Source organism: Mya arenaria, chromosome 17 (assembly GCF_026914265.1).
Source record: "Mya arenaria isolate MELC-2E11 chromosome 17, ASM2691426v1".
In the NCBI taxonomy this organism is placed as follows: Eukaryota; Metazoa; Mollusca; class Bivalvia; order Myida; family Myidae; genus Mya; species Mya arenaria.
In genome coordinates, this window is record NC_069138.1 from 13132917 (window position 1) to 13153421 (window position 20505).

Sequence of the window (20505 nt, forward strand, 5' to 3'; positions counted from 1 at the left end):
TGCAAAACCGGAATATACCCTGGACTGTACACCGAACGTTCTCCGGAATGCACTCCGGAATGTATCCCGGAACGTTCACCGGTGCATACCCTGTAACGTACCACGGAACGTACCGAAACTTACCCCGGAATGTTCCCCGGAACATAGCCCGGAACGTTCCTCGGAATGTACACCGTAACTTAACCCGGAACGTACGTTCGAAAATACACCGGAAAGTATCCCGGAACTTACACCTGATCGTACCCCGGCACGTACAACGGAACGAACCCCGGAATGTACACCGGAACATACCCAGGAATGTACCCCTGAACGTTCCCCGGAACGTACCACGGAACGGTTCCGGAATATAACCCTGAACGTACCTCGGAACGTAGCCCGGAATGTACCCCTATACGTACCCCAGAATGTAATCCTGAACGTACCCCGGAATGTACCCCTGAACGTACCCCGGAATGTAACCCTGAACATACCCTTGTATGTACCCTGAACGTACCCCGGAATGTACCCCTAAACGTACCCTTGAATGTACCCTGGAACTTACCCCTGAATGCTCCTTGGAACGTACCCCGGAATGTACCCTGGAACGTACCCCGAATGCTCCCAGGAACGTACCCCTGAACTTAGCTATGAACATACCCCGGAATATACCTCTGAACGTACCCCGGAATGTACACAGGAACGTACCCCGGAACATACACCGGAACGTATCAACGAATGTACACCGAAACGTACCCCGGAAAGTACCCTTGAACATACCCCATAAAGTTCCCATGTACACCAGAACATACCCTGGAATGTACCTCGAACGTCTCCGGAATGTTACCCAGAATGTATCCCCGAACGTACACCGGTACAAACCCTGTAACATACCACGGAGCGTACCGGAACTTACCCCGGAATGTACCCCGGAACATACCCCGGAACGTTCCTCGGAATGTACACCGGAACTTATCCCGGAACGTGCGTTCGAAAATACCCCGGAACGTATCCCGGAACGAATCCCGTAACTTACACCGGATCGTACACCGGAACGTTCCCCGGAATGTACACCGGAGCATACCCCGAAATTTACCGCGAACGTTCCCCGGAATGTACCCCGAAAACTTACACTGAACGTACCCCGAAATGAAACCCTTAATGTACCCCTGAATGTAACCTTGAACGTACCCCGGAATGTACCCCTAAACGTTCCCGGAATGTACCCAGGAACGTACCCCGGAATGAAATATTGAACGTACCCTGGAATTTACCCCGGAATGTACCCCGAAACGTACCAAGGAATGTAACTCAGAACATATCTCTGAACGAACCCCGAAACGTACCCCGGAATGTACCACGGAACGTACCCCTGAACGTACCCCGGAACGTACCACGGAACGTAACCAGGAACGTACCCCGTAATGTAACCCTGAACGTACCCCAGAACGTAGCCCGGAATTAAACCCTGAACGTACCCCGGAACGTACCCCGGAACGGTTCCGGAATGTTACCCTGAACGTACCCCGGAACTTAACCCGGAATGTTCCCCTGAACGTACCCCGGAATGTAACCCTGAACGTACCCCGGAACGTACCCCGGAACGGTTCCGGAATATAACCCTAAACGTACCCCGGAACATAGCCCGGAATGTTCCCCTGAACGTACCCCGGAATGTAACCCTGAACGTACCCCGGAACGTACCCCGCAATTTACCCCTGAACGTACCCCGGAATATTCCCCTGAACATTACCCGGAATGTAAACCTGAATGTACCACGGAAAGTACTCCTGAACGTACACCGGAATGTACCTTGGAACTTACCCCGCATTGCTCCCTGTAACGTACCCGGAATGTACCCTGGAACGTACACCGAATGCTCCATGGAACGTAGCCCGAATGCTCCCTGGAACGTACCCCGGAACTTTTCCATGAACATACCCCGGAATGTATCCCTGAACGTAACCTGGAATATACCCTGGAACGAACCCCGGAACTTAACTATGAACATACCCCGGAATTTACCCTTGAACGTACACCCTGAATGTAACCCTAAATGTAGCCCGAAACGTAAAAATAAACATACCCTGGAATATACCCCTGAACGTACCCCCGGAATGTAACCTTTAACATACCCCGGAACGTAACTACGAACATTCCCCGGAATGTACCCGTAAACGTACCCCGGAATGTAACCATGAACGTACCCCGGAACACGACCCGTAACGTACCCCAGAATAAAGCCTGTAACTAACCCCGAAACGTTCTCCGAAACGAGATGTAACTCAGAACATACCCCTGAACGTACCCCGGAACGTACCCCGGAACGTACCCCGGAACGTACCCCGGAATGTAACTCAGAACATATCCCTGAACGTACCCCGGAACGTACCCCTGAACGTACCCCGGAACGTACCCCGGAACGGTTCCGGAATATAACCCTGAACGTACCCCGGAACGTAGCCCGGAATGTTCCGCTGAACGTACCCCGGAATGTAACCCTGAACCTACTCCGGAACGTACACCGCAATTTACCCCTGAACCTACCCCGGAATGTTCCCCTGAACATAACCCGGAATGTAACCCTGAACGTACCCCGGAAAGTACCCCTGAACGTACACCGGAATGTACCCTGGAACCTACCTCGCATTGCTCCCTGTAACGTATCCGGAATGTGCCCTGGAACGTACACCGAATGTTCCATGGAACGTAGCCCGAATGCTCCCTGGAGCGTACCCCGGAACTTTTCCATGAACATACCCCGGAATGTACCCCTGAACGTACCCTGGAACAAACCTCGGAACTTAACTATGAACATACCCCGGAATTTACCCTTGAACGTACACTCTGAATGTAAACCTAAATGTAGCCCGAAACGTAACAATAAACCCCGGAATGTACCCCTGAATGTACCCCCGGAATGTAACCCTTAACATACCCCGGAACGTAACTACGAACATTCCCCGGAATGTACCCGTAAACGTACCCCGGAATGTAACCATGAACGTACCCCGGAACACTACCCGTAACGTACCCAAGAATAAAGCCCGTAACGTACCCCGAAACGTTCTCCGAAATGGACCCCGAAATTTAATCCTTAACGCATTCCGTAACTTACACCAGAATTGACCCTAAACGGTAACGTAACCCAAAACGTAACCCAAAATATTACCCTGAACGTAACCCTGAACGTACCCCGAAATGTACCCCGGAACATACCTCGTAATTTACCCCGAAACGTTCCCTGTAACTTTCTTCGGAATGTAGTCAGTCACTCAACCCTGAACGTACCCCAGAATTTACTCCAGAATTCAACCAGGAATGTAATCCGGATTTTTCTCCGGAAGTTAGCTCCCAACACACCCTGAAACGTTCGCCGTAACGTACCCCGGAATGTACTACTGAATATAGCTTAAAATGTACCCCGGAACGTTTGCCGTAACGTACCTGGAATAAACCCCGGAACGCACCTCGGAATGTTCCCTGTAACATACCCAGGAACGTACCCCGGAACATATTCCGGAACGTACCCCGGAATATACCCAGTAACGTACCCCGGAGCGTACACCGGATCAAACCCCGGAACATACCCTGGAATGTTTTCCGGAATTTTCACCGGAATGTTCACCGGAACATACCCTGAACGTACCAGGGAACATATCCCGGAATATACCTCGGAAAGCACCCCGGAATGTACTCCATTACATTGCCCGGAATGAACACCGGAACGTACCCAGGAACAAACCCCGAAACGTACTCCGGAACGTTTACCGGAATGAACCCAGAAACGTTCACCGGAACGTACACCGGAACATACCTTGGAACGTACTCAGGCACATATACCGGAATGAACCCAGGAACGTACACCGGAACGTACTTCGGCACGTACACCGGAATAACCCAGGAACGTACACCGGAACATACACCGGATTGTATCCAGGAAGTACACCGGAACGTTCACCGTAACATACCCTGGAACGTACCGCGGAACATACCCTGGAACGAACTCTGGAACGTACCCAGGAGCGTACACCGGATTTTACACCAGAATGTATCCAGGAACGTACTCCGGAACGTACACCGGAATGAAACCAGGAACTTACACCGGAACGTACACTGGAATGTTTCCAGGAACGTACAACGGAACGGTCACCGTAACAAACCCCGGAACGTACCCCGGTACATACCCTGGAACGTACTCCGGAACGTACCCCGAAATGAAACCAGGGACGTACACTGGAACGTTCACCGTAACATACCCTGGAACGTAAACTGGAACATAGCCCGGAATGAACCCACAAACGTACACCGGATTGTACAGCGGAACGTACCCCGGAACAAACCCTGGAACGTATCCCGGAACGTTTATCGTAACATACCCTGCAACGTACTCCGGAACGTTCACTGGAACGTACCCCGGAATGAACCCAGGAACGTATACAGGAACGTACACCAGAAGGTACACCGCAACATACCCTGCAACGTACTCCGGAACGTACACCGGAATGAACCCATGAACGTACACCGGAACGTACACCGGAACATACCCTGGAACGTACTCCGGAACGTACACCGGAATGAACCCATGAACGTACACCGGAACGTACACCGGAATGTACACTGGAACATACCCCATAACGTTAAATATTCATGTTGTATAAGGACATTTCCATAAAATTCAAATGCTTGTTTTATCCAAAATGTGATATAATCTTCTTTCGTAAAATTTGGTCCATTCCTTATCACCCAAAACATGTCTCAAAATATGTATGCTTTACCTCTGAAAAGTATTGTTCATCAAACTTTAAAAAAACTGAAAAAAATTGAAACGTTTTAATTGTTTGCCTTCGCCACCCATTTTTGCACTGCGGAAGGTCCCTAAACAACGTTTTTTGGGGAATATGATAAACTATGGTAGCATATAACTGCCGTAAGATAACCTGTTAATGTTCGCAAATTGTTTCGTGTTAACCACTTAATTTTAGCGATGATTATCTTGCTATCTAGTTAAATTCGTTAAATGTTTTTGGTCAGATAGATATCATAAGACTAAAAACAGGCTTGAAAGTGCCCAGAATTACCACCTATTACCTTTTTTAGCTGTACAACACTAACTGGTTAACTAGTTATGGTTTGCGAAATCCACTTAATAAGTAACTTACTAACTGGTTAACGTAAATGCATTTCAGATTCAGGCGCTTACCGGTTACTAGTTAATGTGTGCCAATTTCACTTAATAAGAAACATACTAACTGGTTAACGAAATATTCTTATCTGTTTGTTACTCTTATCTGTTTGTTAAAACTTCAAGTTGAACTCAAGGACAATGGATGAAGTTTGTTTTTGTTATTGAACAACATCTACCGAAACCTATTTTTTTACTTCAAATATTGTTTTTCCTATAAATATTGAAAACAATTTTTTCAGGTCGAGTATTTTGTGTGGGTCTAATTGATTCATTTATAAAAAAGATCATCGAATGTGTTTGCTTCTTAGTTAAGTGAATCAATGACAAATGGAGCATTACCAACGCAATTACTATCAGATTCGCAGTTTTAACTTGTAACTGAAATGGCGGTTACAAATGCAATAAAACGGCTTATATTCAAGTGAAGACCCATTAAAATAATCAGCATTGTTGAATAAAAAAAGCGTTGATATCTGTGACACAGGTAACATGCAGACATTTTATCATTTGAATATACTGTAATATTAAAATGAAAAGAAGATAAAATGGCATCTGGAGGTTCATCCGTTTATAAGAAATCTGACCAGATCCATGATTACAGTTGTTCCAAGTGTGAGGAAGATGACTTAAACACTGAAGCCCAGCACATCTGCAAAAGTAAAACAATGGGATAGTTTGATGAAAGATTTAGAGCTGAGTGTCAAAGATGATTTGGACACTTGTGCGCATATGAATGACCAACTAACTACCATGTTGGACAAGGTCGAGCAGATTTCTGGCAAACACAAGGAGACCAATTCTTATATTGGATTTAGAAAATGACAGATCAAGTTAAACAAGGTGCAAGAAAGACAAAGAAGGCCAAAAGAAATGATGAGTGTCAAATTTGATAAAAGAGTATTACGATTTCTCAGAAACCTCAACAACCTTGGTTGAAAGATCACATTCCACGTCAAAAACAACATATTCCATCGATGTGCATCAGGCTGAAAGTCAAATACACTTTTCTGTTAAAATTAAAAAAGATAAAACAAATTGCCATACTGTAGGTATTTGTGAGTTGCCCAGTGGAGAGGTGGTTATTGCAGATTGCAAAAGCGAAAGAGTGAAGCTTCTAAACCAGCAATACAAGGTCATTGGTCACTATGATCTTCAAGATCCTCAAGGATTGTGTTATATTGCTTACAACGAGGTTGCTGTAGCTGGTGTTTATGTGTACGAGTATTATCTTGAGGTACACTTCCAGACGGTGGACAGCGGGCAGCTTAATATAGTGAGAAAGATCGCCAAAGGTATCGGTGCCTAACCATTGCCCACCAAGAGGGCCAGCTGTATTTGTGCTCCAATATACGGCTGGACCAGTGCACCATGGATGGAGACATTAAGAACAAGATATATGATGACATGTCCGCAGGCCTGAATATGTATAAGTGTGATGTTACTCCTGATGGGGAGAGAATTTATGTTTTAGATAACAAAGAACATAAATTAGTTACACTGGATAAAGTCGAAAAAGTGGTATCTGTATTAGAAGATTCTGATCTACAGGAGCCCACTGGACTGTGTGTCAGCCCAAGTGATCATGTATTTGTGTGTTGTAAGGGGTCGGACACTGTGTTACAGGTAGACCGGGAAGGGAGAATGAAGCTGGACACAGTTGCGAGGATGAAAGGTGGCTTGTGTGGGCCTTCGTCAGTGTGGTTCATTGAAAAACCTCCAGACTCATTGTTGGGGATTTTAACGGATACATCATTGTTTTTAAGCTGTGTAAGTTATGAAATATATTTAAGTATCATTTTATGTGATGTGTATGGTGTTTGACAAATGTTTCATTTCTGAGGGTTAATGATCTTTTAATTGTACATATATCAGGTGATTTTTTATATTGATATTGTTTACTTGTAAACTTTAAAGTATCATAATATTACAATATATAAACTAAATGGTTAGTACTATTTAAAAGTAATTATAATTTTAAATCATGAAAAGCGAGGTTTGTGCCCTAGTAATTTTCTTTATGATGCGAACAAAAACATTTCATAGCGTGAGGCCACATATTTTGCTTTACTTTTTTTTAATTCTTTTTATAAACTATTTCCAGGATGATTCGATAATGTTCCAATGGGAAATAGGTTTTTAATTATATCAATTTGAAGAAATATCGTAATAAATATGATTGATTGTTGGACATTTCAAGCTCGACCTTTTGAAAAGAATGAAGAGCTATACTTCTTACCCTACAGGGCTTATCGTTGGTGTCACACTTTGGTAAAGGTTTGCATGTAAGCACATTTAAGTCATTAGCTCAACAAAAACGTCATGTATTGCATTGGAACATTACGCACATCCATCCCATTCATCCAACCTACTTAATAAATTAAGTTAGGTAACTCTATCTTGCATATAATGGAATTTATGCTCTTCAATATTCGAAATGGAAATTCTTGTTAAGGTTTTGCATGTAAGCTCATATAAGTCAATATCTCAGCTACAACTTTATGTATTGCATTAAAACCTTATACATAGGTTATAAACCATCTAAAGGCATTAATATATAAAGTTAGATAACTTCAAGATGTATATAGTATAGAGTTATGGCCGTTTGTTATCTGTTAAGGTTGTGTTTGTTATCATATTGCGGCGGAATATTCGAGACAGCTCGTGTTGCAGATTGTTGTTAGAAGTTTGTAGTTGCATTGGTCTGTAATATAAGATATATTAATGAATGACGAATATATGAGTTTGAATAAATAATTAAATAAGTTTAATGTGTGGTTGTTTTATTGTTCAAAAATGTGACAAAGACTTTTAAGTCACGTAAGAGGTTTTATGTTAAGTTTGAACTATTGCCAGTTGATTTTAGGCTAATTTCAAACTTTATTTGCGACAAAACTTGACATTGACATAATCGCTTTAAAAAATTTCAGGCTTTGGAACTTTAAATTGAAAGGTGATTTACAGCTCGGCAAATATTGAAAGGTTCAACTATCAAATCTAATAGATTTTATTTACATACAATTGGAACTGGAATAGAATGGGGGTTTGTTAATAAAGCATTATTGGAAGATCACGATCTCCACACGCACAGTACAGAACATTTAGAATAAATAGATAAATCATAACTATTCAATGAAACAAAGACGTTTTTACAAACACAATTTTTAAAGACCGTCTGATATTTACGCACATCGGTTGATTATTGATCCACTCTACGTCTCCAATGTTGAAAACCACAAAATATAATTATAGAGTTTTGTATGGTAAACTTAAACATAATACCTCAAATTTAATTATACTGTCACAAGTGCATAATATACTGTCAATGCACTATTATAAAGTTTTGGTAGCTGAACAAAGATATGACAATTTGGAGGTTTTCAATTCAAGGTCTATACGACATTTCCTTTTTATTGCAATTATTCTTATTCATAATCGCATGCTTAGTATGTCAGTCATCATTTGTATCAACTTAAAATTAGACTTTACAGCCAATTAAACACAATTCATATTCAGCCCATTTCTGAATTTGCCACTAGAAATCGATGTAATGGAATGATGTAATTAGTGGCTTTTGATGGAAATGATGAACACTTAGAGAGATGACATTCATGGTTGTTATAGGCACCGTTTGCCATCGTGGAATGTGGATAGTTGGACTGGTGATAACATGCTGGACTAGCGAGCGAGAGGACCTTGGTTTAAACTCGGGTCTGGCCGGGCAAATTACTGAAATACTTTTGGTATTTTCTAAATGTTTTGAACCCGGCAAAGATATATAGTCTGTACATTTATTGTCCTCCAACCCGTTCTGATATTCTTCTAATGCTGCACGTTAATATTGAGTCTGTAACAATAGACTTATTGCCCTATATATATATTCTGTCTATCCGAAGCTATAACTTTCTGACATAAATATACAGATATGCAACTTATATAGAATATGTATAACTAAAGTGCATTTATGCACAAACAAGTGTCTGGATCAATTCAGTATCACTAGAGTTATAGCCCTTTGATTGATAAATTAAGCTTTATGTTTTAAACAATTATTGCTTTGTTATCAATAGACAGATAGTGTTGAACCTTCCAGAAGGTGTTTTTAAGTTGTATGTGGTAGTGGATGCTTTGGACGATATTGCTATGCTAGATTTCCCCGTTGGCTCGATGTGGATGTCAAGGACCAATTTTCTTGTATTCTTTATAACCATTCCCGCTTGGCTCGATATTCGCGAGAAGTATTTTGGCCGGTCCCTTGGATGTCGAGTCAACGGGTTTCGAAAGGTTTTAAGATTTTTTGAATATTAAATAAATCTGTTAAGAAATGCCCAACCTCTTTGGAATATAAAAAAAACAGACTATCTGTTTTTAACCACACGTTTAACTTAATAATAAGTACAAACATTAAATAAATGCATACATTTTATTTACGAAATCGTATTTTAATCTGCTTGTTGTACGCCAGACATTTAACTCAGTTGTTTATGTCGAATGTAAAATATGGATCCGGTAAGTATATTGATAAAAAAGGATCATTAAAGAATATAACTTCCCGGTCTGCATTACGAATGGAAAATAACCAAATTATTGAATAGTTTGTTACGTAGTTTAAACTTGTCACAGCAATGGCGGTTAACCAATATGTGAATGTATATACATTTCGGTTCCTGATTTAGTCAAGTATTATTAAAATGATCAGCATTGTGGAATGAAAAAAAGTTTATATCTGTGACACAGGTTGCATGCAGACTTATTTCAATTTGAATAAAATGTAATATTATAATTAGAAGAAGAAAAATGGCCTCTGGTGGTTCATCCATTTATAAGGGATCTGACCTAATTCATGACTACAGTTGTTCCAAGTGTGAGGAAGATGACTTAAACACTGAAGCCCAGCACTTCTGTCCACAATGTGAACACTATTTGTGTGACAAGTGTGTGGCAATGCATAATGGATATCATAAGAATCATACTGTGTGCGGGCGTAGAGAAATACAGAAATGGTCGGGGTTCTCCCTAGATAAATGTGACCAACACGGAGACAAGCTTAATGTCCACTGTAATGACCACCAGGAATTATGCTGCAGTGTATGTGTGGCTCTCAACCACAGGTGAGTGTTTATCATCAGAAAGTTATTGTTCCCTCAATTAAAATTCCACCAAAGTTAGATGGACACAGCATGGTTTTGAGATGTGCTTCTCCTATGTATTGTTTATATGACAAACATTTGCCTCGTGGTTAAATTTGCCTCCAAGAGAAAATATGCCAACGGGATTATAATTATAGCAATTAAAAATATAATATTTTCAATAAATAGTCAATAGTTTGTGATAAAAATATACACAAATATATTGATAAAGCTATTTTAAGTGACTAGTGTCGTTATAATTATATTTAATAATATTATATGTCGATTAAGTTATTCATTATCGATACAGAGATCATTTACAGGAATTTATTAAAAATTCATGTGTCCTTTCGTCAACTTTTATGAGACTATTACTAAGTTAAGAAAAACATATATATGTCATGAAACTTCAAAATAATTTGACTGGAATATACAGTACTTATGTATAACAATTTTCTGCCGATGAATTTGTTTTAATTGAGAAAATAAACTGGAATAAAGCCTACCAAAATCGAAATACCCCCGGGAGCAAATTACGTTTAAACGACATCAAATACCAACGGTGCGAAATCTCCCCCCCCCCCCCTCGGTTTATCGCTCCAAAAGTTCAGGTTGTTCTCAGAGCCAAATATCAAACGTTTCAGAGACAACTCTTGATTAAACAAGCTGATCCGAAAAATATGCAAACATTGAACACAGTGATGATTTCTGTAACTTGACTCAATCTTTCAAGAGCTTGAATGGGAGGAAATATAAAGTTGATTTGTTAAAGCAGGGATGTATTCTAAAAATTGTAACACGCCACTCCCTATATTTTTCAATTAAATAGTATCACCATCACTCATGTAATTTAAAGCCTGTGATCAGTAACTTTTGACACACTTATAGAGTCCTTTAAGTCCATATTTAATATGCGGTCTGACAATAATTAGTCAGATGTGCCTATCAGTTATAAAATCAGAAGGTCGAGTTGACCTTTACTAGAAAAGTGGTTTGCGGTCAATAACTTCTAAATAATTAAGTGTAGAGTCCTTAAACATTTTAAGTTTATTTTAGTTTTTTTGTTTTATTTTTTGTTTGGTCTGCTATGTTCATCAATCTAGTTGATTACATAATTACCGATAAAACAGTTTAACTGGTACTTTGAAGATGGATCATTGCTAAATATCACCAGGAATATATGCTAAGCTATACATGTTCAACCTCCCATCTTTTCAATGTGACATTCATTCTGGCAAGTCTTTATTGAGTAAGACATGTGTCTATGTATTCCAGGCTATGTAGCAGCATCAGTCACTTGCCTGACCTGGCGAGAGGCTTTCTTGAAACACAAGAATTCAAGCAGCTGCCAGGAGTAGTGGACAAGATGAGGAGCATGCTAGATAAGCTCAAACATGCCAGGATGAAAGACCAAGACTCACTTAAGGACTCCTACAAAAACATCATTGCTGAAATCAAGGATCTCCGCAAAAAAACGAACAAGATTTTAGACGAGCTGGAGAAAAATACTGTTGATCAATTGGATAATTTGATGAAAGATTTAGACCAGAGTTTAAAAGATGATTTGGACACTTGTGCCCATATGAATGACCAACTCAAGACCATTGTGGATAACCTTCAGCAGATTACTGGTAAACATAAGGAGAGCAATTCTTACATTGGATTAACAAAATGTCAATCAATGTTGAGTAAGACAAAGAGTATGGTGAAAAATATACAGAAAAGGCCAAAAGAAGGAATGAAGTTCGAATCTGCTGAAAGTGTAACGACATTTCTAAGAAACCTTAATAGCCTTGGGGATGTTGGAACTGTAGATTCCATGTCAAAAACAACAGATACCGTCCATGTATATAAGACTCAAAGTCAAAGTCGCTTTTCAGTGAAAATAAAGAAAGATGTAAATAATTGCCTGATTACAGGTATTTGCGAGTTGCCCAGTGGAGAGGTGGTCATTTGTGATTTTAACAATAGGAGAGTAAAGCTTCTGAACCAGCAGTACGAGATCATTGATCATTATGATCTTCCAGCATTTCCTCGTACCATGTGTTATACTTCCTCCAACGAGGTTGCTGTAGCTGTTACTGATTTAAAGGTCCTAGATGAGGTCCACTTTCTGACGATGACCAGAGGGCAGCTGCAGCCAGTGAGAAAACTCACCACATACGATTTCATCAGGTCCATTGCCCATCATCAGGGCAAGTTGTATGTCTGCACCGAAAACATCCTTTACCGATACACCATGGATGGACAAAGGGAACAAAATTTATGATGACACATCTCAGTACAACACATTGTCCAGTTGTGCTGTAAGTCCTGATGGGGAGAGAATTTATGTTACCAATACATATGACCATGAATTAGTAACATTAAATAAAGATGGACAAGAGCTATATGCATTTGAAAATCCTGAATTGCAGACGCCAATTGGACTATGCGTCAGCCCTAGTGGTCATGTGTTTGTGTGTGGGTTTGACTCTCGCACTGTGTTGCAGGTAGACCGAAAAGGTAGGCAGAAGTTGGCCACAGTTGTCACAGGGACTGATCACCCTGAGTCAGTATGGTTCAGTGAACCTACCTCCAGCCTCATTGTTGGGTGTAGTAACAATAATATCATTGTTGTCAAGCTGTGTTGAACTCTGAACCACCTTTGGATATAATAAGGTTGTATGTTTATCTGACGTCATATCTGTGTGTATGACAATGTTTATTTTAGTAAGGTTTATACTGATCTTTTAGTTGTACATGTATCAGGTGATTTTGTTTTTGAAATTGTAAATATTAATCTATTTTAATTCAATGTTTTTCCACTTATATACAACATTAGAATTATTTTTATTGTATATTTTATTAATTCAAAACGACGTATTCATGTATAGTGTATGTATTTAAAAATCAAAATTGGCATATAAATTTATATATAAATATATATAGAGTGAAATTGAAATGGGGAGGCAAAAATTAGTGTGTATTGCAGTTCTCAATAATCCTAAATATTTATTATAGATCGCTTACTCTTGCCTTTTAACTTAATAAATATACATATCATTTCGTCAAAATTTGTCAAACAAAACTTAAGAGTGGCCTAACTTATGCGTTCTTGGTGTTGTCAATATAATATTAACCCAAGGGTAAGTGTTGCAAATAAGTAAATATAATCTAAAGAGCTGATAAGCGCAATATTTGTGCACATATGATGTTCTCTATTATTCACAGAAAACATTTCATGGCGTGAAATTCCACATTTCTTTGTTTTGCTGTGTTTTATTTTATTTGTTTTAAATTATTCAAATTACAGGGACAAAACGTCGAGAATGTTTATAATTGAAATTGGTACATTTTGCTAAAGATATCTACTTTAAGTACTTGATATATAAATATATATGATTGATTGATTGTCGGACATTGGTATGAATTGCTGTTAGATCTTAGAAGTTGTAGTGTACTGTCGTAGGTATGTTACTGAATTGCGAATATATAGGTTTAAATATAGTAATTAAAAATGAATTGTTGTGTTATTATTAATAAATGTAACTAAGGCATTATTAGGAAAAGGAGGTTTTCGTTGAAGTTCAATGTATTGCGAGTCCTTTTTAATTAAATTTTAAATCTTCACGACTGCTATCAAATTATTCGGTCGAGGACAGTTTATAGTAAAAAGATTTACACTGCTCAACACAATTTGAAAGCGTCGACTACTTAATTCTCACAAAACATATATTTATGACGAACGTACTAGCATGTGAACATTATGTTCAATAACATCTAGTCGAAATTCACTGGTTTCACATAAAGATGAGGGATAGAATGGAGGGTTGATGGCTATTCATGGGAAGATTAAAATTTACAAACACATGGTACATAAAGTTAAAAAAGAAGATAGCATAACATGTCAAGGACACAGTTGATTTAAGGAAGCACATTCCTTATGACAACCTCCACTTGAATATATTCAATATGAAGGCTAACGCCCTTGTTGTTAAGCACAGGACTACAAATAATTTGGAAATTTTATAGTACACGTTTGAATTCAAACTCTATTTTATCAAAAGGGACGGTGAAACATTTGTGGCATACTATTTGCACAAAAGGTTAAAGCTTATTATAATAAAGAACATGTCATACATATTTCGAGAACTTGTTGATTATGCTTTTAAACGTCGATGTTTAAACTTTTACGCGGTCAAAACAGTATAGTAACATTGTAAAACCATTGTTATTTCAGTATAGCTTGAGTATGTTTGTTAATTATGTGATCAATAATGCAATGCGTTGAGAGCTTTAATATTTCTTGTTACTCTTAAACTAAATTATAAACAAAATGTTAAAATATAAATGAAACGAAGGAGTTGTCTGTCTAGTGATGTCGGTTTTATCAAAGATTCTGAAATGGGGGTATGGTAGTTAAAAAAAAATTGAAAATCAAATTTAGATTTTGAATCCAGGAAATAATACGCATTAAGAACGAGGGACGTTTAACGGGGGTCCCCTGTGACAGTGCTATACACTGATGCACGTTTAAAACCCAGGGTAGCTCTAATCAGGGTTACATTCTGTCTGTGCACTATAAAATGACTAACAATCTAATCGAAGCACTCGCCGAATGAGCAACCCCGAATACGAGTATAAATAAGGTTACACACCAACATCATTTATATCCCACTACATACACAAATAGAAGTCTGTATATTTGGTACAAAACTTGAAAGATTTAGAGCTATTGTTTTATCAAATCAATACATGAAAAGCTCATTTTTAGGATCAATAAAATTTGCATAAAATATGAAAATATGATATTTCTGGTGATTAATTTTGTCGGAATTCTTAATTGAAGACTTTATGAATGTTCTATAATTAATTCAAAATTTAATTTCTTCAAATTGTTTATAAGGCTATACAAGTTCTTTTCAATCGGGTTCAGTGTAAAGTACTTGTTAATCAATTAAAACCTTATCAATTTCATTTCCTGCATCTTATTTAGTTATTGAAAGATAACGCTTTGAACGCTTACTCATGCTATGATTTTACAAAGCCGAAAAAGCTTCAAGTTAAGTTTGTCCCAAGATACTGCTTTTATTTAATTTCTCGTTTTAAATCGTTACTGAATTTTATTATTACTAGGTGGTTAAATTATATATTTTTACTAGGTGGTTAAATTAAACTCTCGGGTTTCATGTTGATGTGAAACTCGACCTAAGCATCTCCTTCACTATCTCTAACCATTCTGGGAACCAAACTACCTACGAATATTAACTCTTGTTAACATTTAGCGTTGATCTTGATGCTTTTATTTCCCTTGAAATGCATTAGTGTTAGTCGTATTAGTTGTTTTGGGGCGATGTGCACAGACAGAGTAAACCTAGTTCTTTTACGTGCACGAGTGGATAACAATGTCCCTTAAATGAACCCAAGAACGTTCCCCAGAAAATACCCCTGATTGTAACCCGGAAAGTTCATCGGAACTTTACCATGACTGAATGCACACCGGGACGTTCTCCGGAATGCACCTGGGACGTACCCCGAAACCTACCCTCGAATGTAATCCGAAACGTACTCAAGGACGTACCCCGTCACGTACCTTGAAACGTACCCCGTAACGGATCCCGGAATTTACCCCGAAATGTACCCCGTAACGTACTCCGGCACGTACCCCGTAATGGACCCCGGAATGTACCCTGGAACGTACCCCATAACGTACTCCGGCACGAACCCGTGAACGTACCCCGGAATGTACCCCGGAACGTACGCCGGAATGTTTTCCGGAACGTACGCCAGTATATATCCCGGAACGTATCCCGCAGTGTAACCCGGAACGTACCCCGGAACGTACGCTGGAATGTACGCCGGAATGTACCCCGGAACGTATCCCGGAGCGTAATCCATAATGTACCCCGGAAGGTACCCCGAAATATAACCCGGAACCGGAACGTACCCCGGAACGTACCCCGGAATGTACCTCAAAACGTACCCCGGAACCTCACCGGAACGAACCGAAGAACGTACCCTTGAATGTAACCTGGAACGTACCCCGGGACGTACCCCGGAATGAAACCCGGAACGTACCCCGGAACGTAACCTGGAATGAAACCCTGAACGTACCCCGAAACGTACCCCGGAATGAAACCCGGAACGTACCACAGAACGTATTCCGGAACGTACCCGGGAACGTACGCCGGAATGTATCCCAGAACCGTTATGAATATGAGCAGTTTTCAATCCTATCCAGCATGTTTCATATGATGCCAATGGTAATGAATGTAAGCAGTTTTTTTTATCCTTTTCAGTTTGTTTCATATGATGCCAATGGTAATAAATGTGAACACTTTTTCATCCTTTCTAGCGTGTTTCATATGATGCCGATGGTAAAGAATGTGAAAAAAATTCAATCCTATACAGCATGTTTCTTATGACGCCAATGATAATGAATGTGAGCAGTTTTCGATCCTATCCAGCATGTTTCTTATGACGCCAATGATAATGAATGTGAGCAGTTTTCGATCCTATCCAGCATGTTTCTTATGACGCCAATGATAATGAATGTGAACATTTTTCAATCCTATACAGCATGTTTCTTATGACGCCAATGGTAATGAATGTGAGCAGTTTTCGATCCTATCCATCATGTTTCTTATGATGCCAATGGTAATGAATGTGAGCAGTTTTTCGATCCTATCCAGCATGTTTCTTATGATGCCAATGGTAATGAATGTGAGCAGTTTTTCAACCTATCCAGCATGTTTCTTATGATGCCAATGGTAATGAATGTGAACATTTTTCAATCCTATACAGCATGTTTCTTATGACGCCAATGGTAATGAATGTGAGCAGTTTTCGATCCTATCCAGCATGTTTCTTATGATGCCAATGGTAATGAATGTGAGCAGTTTTTCGATCCTATCCAGCATGTTTCTTATGATGCCAATGGTAATGAATGTGAGCAGTTTTCGATCCTATCCAGCATGTTTCTTATGATGCCAATGGTAATGAATGTGAGCAGTTTTCGATCCTATCCAGCATGTTTCTTATGATGCCAATGGTAATGAATGTGAGCAGTTTTCGATCCTATCCAGCATGTTTCTTTTGATGCCAATGGTAATGAATGTGAGCAGTTTTTCGATCCTATCCAGCATGTTTCTTATGATGCCAATGGTAATGAATGTGAGCAGTTTTCGATCCTATCCAGCATGTTCCATATGATGCCAATGGTAATGAATATGAGCAGTTTTTCATCCCATCCAGCATGTTTTATATAATGCCAACGGTAGTGAATATGATCTTTTTTCTATCCTATCAAGCATGTTCCATATGATGCCAATGGTAATGGATATGAGCAGTTTTCTCTCCTAATTAAGGATAGGGAGATGCCATTTTTGACTAGTTTAAGTTTTTTTGCTTGGTTAAAAAAGTAAAAACGTTTGATATACGTATGAATGGCTTAATCTTGCTTCGGGTCTCTCATTCCTGGCAATCAATCTTAAAATTCAGGATCGGGATTTTCAGTCCGTTATCATCTTCGCATGCTGAAAATATGGGATTCATAAATGTCAAGTTGAAAATTCATAAGCAACGCATCGGATAAAGTTTGAGATGTCTGTAAAACGTTAAAAATATATTTTTTCTCCTTTCAATTATTAATTAATGTACCAAGTTCAGTATAAATTGCGGTGTGGACAAGATGTGCTTCAACACACAATGGGAATTTACCTGTATTTATGTGCCTTGACCATGTGACTATCATCGCGATTCCATCACAAAGTAATTGCCTTAGATTTTGAATGATTTCATAGAGCTTGAGGTTATTGCGTGTTTATCTTCCAGAGTATTATTATATACGCATGCATTTGTTAAACCATTTTTGTAAATGATAAAGAGTTAAGTCTCCATTAAATTTCCTTTAATGTCCCTATAGTTAAGTAGGGTATCGACACCGAGGTAGCATGTCCGCAATATGTGCGTTTTGAGATCAGCACATTTGCACTACCAAGTCGGAACATGACGTTATAAGCTAACTGCGTTCAATAAAAACGAAGACGTTTTACGAAAGACTGTTTGCATTCTCTTAGAAAACGATATGAAAATGTTAAAGGAATTGTTAACACTCCAAAAGTGTTGGAAGATAGAAGACTCTACAAGATTAATGTTTAAGCGAAATTGTTTGACAATGAGCAAGTTAGTATACAATACCAGACTACTTTGATGATTCACATTTCTGTGTCTTCATACCCATATTAATTACGTTTAATAATCGGTGATGTGATTTATACTCGTTTGATGGTTTTAAAAAATCGTTTTCACCTGTCTGTTATTGAAGTATTGTAATAGCCCTTGTGTCAATGTCGGCGTCGTCGGCATCATCATGCAAAAACTTAAATCTTGACTAAAACTGACGAAACCTTTCAAGATATTCATATTAAACGTTGTACACATGTTCACGTTACAAGAGCTCATACACATGTGTAAGGCAAGGTCCATAACTCTGGCTAATATTTTAAATTGTTCTCTCTTGTTTGACGGAAGAAATAACAACAGACAGACGATGGTGTTCACTTCTGGGTGCTCTTGTTTATGCATAAATGTACCATGGTGCATTGGAACGTCTGTGCCAAGGTCTAATAAACTAGTTCGTCTAGTTAGAGTCTGACTATATTACTTGTTGAGTTAAGCCCCTTGTTCGACTTAATAGTACCTTTAAGCCAGTAGCTAACTTATTTCATGATACAGCTATCAAGCTTAGCATGACTGGACATACTTCATGTTTTTACTCTGTTAGAATCGTGTTCTCTCCATGTTGTTCTACGTGTTTTATCTATGATTTAATAAAGGACCTTTTAGAACAAGATATGTATATATGAAATAATAACTTGAAATGATACTTATTATGCTAGTTCATATAAATCTTAAAGCTGACCAGAGCTTATCTCTTCTCCGTTTATATCAATAAATGATTTATGCTTGATATGTAATCAGTTGAGTTAATACATAAGCAATTTCAATAACCTTTAACCAGGCCATTTATTGAAAAGCGGACAAGCTCATACTTACAATTGATTGGTGTAAATGCATTTTTGAGTTTGTTAAGGGTTTTAAAAGCTAAGCTTCCATACGCATTCTATCAACTTACTGGTGTATATACATTATTGAGTTTGTCAGGAGTTAAAAAAGTCCCATGTGGATTCTAACGATTCATTCCTGTTTGATGTATAATGAACGATTGGTTGCTTTAACTTTGATCATAACTGCGTACCTGGTTGTATATGAGAACATATGCAATAAAAATATGTATAATTTCAATGCTTATGTTTTTTTCAAAAAATCAATATGTTTTTCCGATTCGGCAAACATCTAAATTCAGGAAAATATCAACCTTAAATATACAAATGAGTTATAGTGATCCCGTTGCCTCATGTGAAATTCATATTCGTAATGGTACAATGAACTACAAGGACATGCATATAAGCCACACAATTAACCAAGGCCAATTTTAGAGCCACAAGAACACAGCTGTTAGCCACATATTTAACCAAGACCCAGTTTAGAGGCACCAGGTCAAGGATTCACACACATTCAACGAGAGACTCAACCTCACTGAACAAAAAGGCGGACTAAACATGCTCAACATGCATTAATAAATAAAGATGGGTTCAAAGCAAATGCCAATTAAACGATATAAGTCCCTATATTTCTAGGTTCAAGCAGAAACATGTTCACATACAGCCGATGCCATCTTGGTTGCAATCACTAATAACCAACGGTGGCACGAAGTCATCGATCGAACTATTGAAGATGAGGGCCTAGGCTAAATAAATATGCAAAAACATTTTCTATACACCGTAATGCAGGGTTCTCGACTTCTTATTTTATTATTCCCTCCACAGAACAGTTTGTTGCTAGTTTCCTTTGTACAGGGTCTGTAAGAATAGAGTTGTTGCCCTTTAACTGATTTGTCTAATCGAAGCCATTACTGTGTAATATAGAAAGCCAATAATTCAGCTTATATAAAATGTGTATTTCTATAGTGCATTAGTACATGCACATGTTTGAATCAATTTAGTACACTAGAGTTATTGCCGTTTGATTATTTAAAGCAGCTTGCATGTGTTTGTCAACAGCCATTACTTCGTAGGTAATAGAAAGATATTGTTTAAACCTGCAAGAGGTCTTTATAATTTGGATGTGGTAGTGAACGCACAATATGCGTTTATGTTTTTCATCACTTTC

The 20505-nt window shown here is 38.8% G+C and overlaps 1 pseudogene; it reads left to right on the forward strand.

Annotated features, from left to right (window-relative positions):
* The first annotated feature begins 9787 nt into the window (after positions 1 to 9787).
* On the forward strand, positions 9788 to 13675 carry LOC128223026 (uncharacterized; annotated as a pseudogene).
* Positions 13676 to 20505: the final 6830 nt, after the last annotated feature.